This window comes from Anopheles nili, unplaced genomic scaffold (genome assembly GCF_943737925.1).
Source record: "Anopheles nili unplaced genomic scaffold, idAnoNiliSN_F5_01 scaffold_5, whole genome shotgun sequence".
Lineage (NCBI taxonomy): Eukaryota > Metazoa > Arthropoda > Insecta > Diptera > Culicidae > Anopheles > Anopheles nili.
Window position 1 is genome coordinate 102,501 of NW_026525527.1, and position 5,000 is coordinate 107,500.

The following is a 5,000-nucleotide window of genomic DNA, read 5'->3' on the forward strand; positions in this document are numbered from 1 at the left end:
ATGCGAAACCACTTTTTTCGGTCCCTACGGTGCCCCTAGATGATGAAAAGTACAATCCGAGGTTGATTACGAACACTTTTGTGCACCCCCTTCCGTAGAGCAAAATCCTGAAGGTCGGGGTTGCGCACAAGTCGACCCCCTTCCGTAGAGCAAAATCCTGAAGGTCGGGGTCGCGCAAGGGTCGACATGGGTCGAGGTGGACTATCATGCGAAACCACTTTTTTCGGTCCCTACGGTGCCCCTAGATGATGAAAAGTACAATCCGAGGTTGATTACGAACACTTTTGTGCACCCCCTTCCGTAGAGCAAAATCCTGAAGGTCGGGGTTGCGCACAAGTAGACCCCCTTCCGTAGAGCAAAATCCTGAAGGTCGGGGTCGCGCAAGGGTCGACATGGGTCGAGGTGGACTATCATGCGAAACCACTTTTTTCGGTCCCTACGGTGCCCCTAGATGATGAAAAGTACAATCCGAGGTTGATTACGAACACTTTTGTGCACCCCCAAAAATGGCCAAAATCCTGAAGGTCCGGGTTCTCGGGGCGGTCGAGGCCCTCGGACGTGCACGAAAAGTCGGTACCCACGCCGAGCTTCAGAATTTGGTCTGCAGAGACTAAGTCCCAACCGAAACTGGCAACCCACAAAAGTATACCAAGGAGTGGTCGGATCGAGTTACAGTGTTCGAGAGTATTGACGAGGATGGTTATACGCAACTTTTTGCTAAAGGTGTCCAAGACCGTCAGACCCTTACTTACGGAGATATAAGACACGTGCGTGGTTGCTCGTGCCGAGCTTCAGAAATGTTGCTCCAGAGACTAAGTCCCAGAAAACCTTCCGACCCCAAAAACTCCCAGAAGGAGTCGTCGGATCGTTTCGCGATGTTCTAGTGAAATGTTCAGCTCGACGGAATGCAACTTTTACCTAAAGGGGTCCAAGACCGTCAGACGCTTAGGTACGGAGATACGGGCATGGGTCGGTTTTCCCCATACAAAATACCCCATGGAAAACTGCAAAACCCAAAAACAGGTCGAAGGAGTGGTCGGATCGTTTCGTGTTGTTCTAGTGAAATGTTCCATTCGATAGGGCGCAACTTTTTGCTAAAGGTGTCCAAGACCGTCAGACCCTTACTTACGGAGATATAAGACACGTGCGTGGTTGCCCGTGCCGAGCTTCAGAAATGTTGCTCCAGAGACTAAGTCCCAGAAAACCTTCGGACCCCAAAAACTCCCAGAAGGAGTCGTCGGATCGTTTCGCGATGTTCTAGTGAAATGTTCAGCTCGACGGAATGCAACTTTTACCTAAAGGGGTCCAAGACCGTCAGACGCTTAGGTACGGAGATACGGGCATGGGTCGGTTTTCCCCATACAAAATACCCCATGGAAAACTGCAAAACCCCAAAACAGGTCGAAGGAGTGGTCGGATCGTTTCGTGGTGTTCTAGTGAAATGTTCCATTCGATAGGGCGCAACTTTTTGCTAAAGGTGTCCAAGACCGTCAGACCCTTACTTACGGAGATATAAGACACGTGCGTGGTTGCTCGTGCCGAGCTTCAGAAATGTTGCTCCAGAGACTAAGTCCCAGAAAACCTTCCGACCCCAAAAACTCCCAGAAGGAGTCGTCGGATCGTTTCGCGATGTTCTAGTGAAATGTTCAGCTCGACGAAATGCAACTTTTACCTAAAGGGGTCCAAGACCGTCAGACGCTTAGGTACGGAGATACGGGCATGGGTCGGTTTTCCCCATACAAAATACCCCATGGAAAACTGCAAAACCCCAAAACAGGTCGAAGGAGTGGTCGGATCGTTTCGTGGTGTTCTAGTGAAATGTTCCATTCGATAGGGCGCAACTTTTTGCTAAAGGTGTCCAAGACCGTCAGACCCTTACTTACGGAGATATAAGACACGTGCGTGGTTGCTCGTGCCGAGCTTCAGAAATGTTGCTCCAGAGACTAAGTCCCAGAAAACCTTCCGACCCCAAAAACTCCCAGAAGGAGTCGTCGGATCGTTTCGCGATGTTCTAGTGAAATGTTCAGCTCGACGGAATGCAACTTTTACCTAAAGGGGTCCAAGACCGTCAGACGCTTAGGTACGGAGATACGGGCATGGGTCGGTTTTCCCCATACAAAATACCCCATGGAAAACTGCAAAACCCAAAAACAGGTCGAAGGAGTGGTCGGATCGTTTCGTGATGTTCTAGTGAAATGTTCCATTCGATAGGGCGCAACTTTTTGCTAAAGGTGTCCAAGACCGTCAGACCCTTACTTACGGAGATATAAGACACGTGCGTGGTTGCCCGTGCCGAGCTTCAGAAATGTTGCTCCAGAGACTAAGTCCCAGAAAACCTTCGGACCCCAAAAACTCCCAGAAGGAGTCGTCGGATCGTTTCGCGATGTTCTAGTGAAATGTTCAGCTCGACGGAATGCAACTTTTACCTAAAGGGGTCCAAGACCGTCAGACGCTTAGGTACGGAGATACGGGCATGGGTCGGTTTTCCCCATACAAAATACCCCATGGAAAACTGCAAAACCCCAAAACAGGTCGAAGGAGTGGTCGGATCGTTTCGTGGTGTTCTAGTGAAATGTTCCATTCGATAGGGCGCAACTTTTTGCTAAAGGTGTCCAAGACCGTCAGACCCTTACTTACGGAGATATAAGACACGTGCGTGGTTGCTCGTGCCGAGCTTCAGAAATGTTGCTCCAGAGACTAAGTCCCAGAAAACCTTCCGACCCCAAAAACTCCCAGAAGGAGTCGTCGGATCGTTTCGCGATGTTCTAGTGAAATGTTCAGCTCGACGGAATGCAACTTTTACCTAAAGGGGTCCAAGACCGTCAGACGCTTAGGTACGGAGATACGGGCATGGGTCGGTTTTCCCCATACAAAATACCCCATGGAAAACTGCAAAACCCCAAAACAGGTCGAAGGAGTGGTCGGATCGTTTCGTGGTGTTCTAGTGAAATGTTCCATTCGATAGAGCGCAACTTTTTGCTAAAGGTGTCCAAGACCGTCAGACCCTTACTTACGGAGATATAAGACACGTGCGTGGTTGCTCGTGCCGAGCTTCAGAAATGTTGCTCCAGAGACTAAGTCCCAGAAAACCTTCGGACCCCAAAAACTCCCAGAAGGAGTCGTCGGATCGTTTCGCGATGTTCTAGTGAAATGTTCAGCTCGACGGAATGCAACTTTTACCTAAAGGGGTCCAAGACCGTCAGACGCTTAGGTACGGAGATACGGGCATGGGTCGGTTTTCCCCATACAAAATACCCCATGGAAAACTGCAAAACCCCAAAACAGGTCGAAGGAGTGGTCGGATCGTTTCGTGGTGTTCTAGTGAAATGTTCCATTCGATAGGGCGCAACTTTTTGCTAAAGGTGTCCAAGACCGTCAGACCCTTACTTACGGAGATATAAGACACGTGCGTGGTTGCTCGTGCCGAGCTTCAGAAATGTTGCTCCAGAGACTAAGTCCCAGAAAACCTTCGGACCCCAAAAACTCCCAGAAGGAGTCGTCGGATCGTTTCGCGATGTTCTAGTGAAATGTTCAGCTCGACGAAATGCAACTTTTACCTAAAGGGGTCCAAGACCGTCAGACGCTTAGGTACGGAGATACGGGCATGGGTCGGTTTTCCCCATACAAAATACCCCATGGAAAACTGCAAAACCCCAAAACAGGTCGAAGGAGTGGTCGGATCGTTTCGTGGTGTTCTAGTGAAATGTTCCATTCGATAGGGCGCAACTTTTTGCTAAAGGTGTCCAAGACCGTCAGACCCTTACTTACGGAGATATAAGACACGTGCGTGGTTGCTCGTGCCGAGCTTCAGAAATGTTGCTCCAGAGACTAAGTCCCAGAAAACCTTCCGACCCCAAAAACTCCCAGAAGGAGGCGTCGGATCGTTTCGCGATGTTCTAGCGAAATGTTCAGCTCGACGGAATGCAACTTTTACCTAAAGGGGTCCAAGACCGTCAGACGCTTAGGTACGGAGATACGGGCATGGGTCGGTTTTCCCCATACAAAATACCCCATGGAAAACTGCAAAACCCCAAAACAGGTCGAAGGAGTGGTCGGATCGTTTCGTGGTGTTCTAGTGAAATGTTCCATTCGATAGGGCGCAACTTTTTGCTAAAGGTGTCCAAGACCGTCAGACCCTTACTTACGGAGATATAAGACACGTGCGTGGTTGCTCGTGCCGAGCTTCAGAAATGTTGCTCCAGAGACTAAGTCCCAGAAAACCTTCCGACCCCAAAAACTCCCAGAAGGAGGCGTCGGATCGTTTCGCGATGTTCTAGCGAAATGTTCAGCTCGACGGAATGCAACTTTTACCTAAAGGGGTCCAAGACCGTCAGACGCTTAGGTACGGAGATACGGGCATGGGTCGGTTTTCCCCATACAAAATACCCCATGGAAAACTGCAAAACCCCAAAACAGGTCGAAGGAGTGGTCGGATCGTTTCGTGGTGTTCTAGTGAAATGTTCCATTCGATAGAGCGCAACTTTTTGCTAAAGGTGTCCAAGACCGTCAGACCCTTACTTACGGAGATATAAGACACGTGCGTGGTTGCTCGTGCCGAGCTTCAGAAATGTTGCTCCAGAGACTAAGTCCCAGAAAACCTTCGGACCCCAAAAACTCCCAGAAGGAGTCGTCGGATCGTTTCGCGATGTTCTAGTGAAATGTTCAGCTCGACGGAATGCAACTTTTACCTAAAGGGGTCCAAGACCGTCAGACGCTTAGGTACGGAGATACGGGCATGGGTCGGTTTTCCCCATACAAAATACCCCATGGAAAACTGCAAAACCCCAAAACAGGTCGAAGGAGTGGTCGGATCGTTTCGTGGTGTTCTAGTGAAATGTTCCATTCGATAGAGCGCAACTTTTTGCTAAAGGTGTCCAAGACCGTCAGACCCTTACTTACGGAGATATAAGACACGTGCGTGGTTGCTCGTGCCGAGCTTCAGAAATGTTGCTCCAGAGACTAAGTCCCAGAAAACCTTCGGACCCCAAAAACTCCCAGAA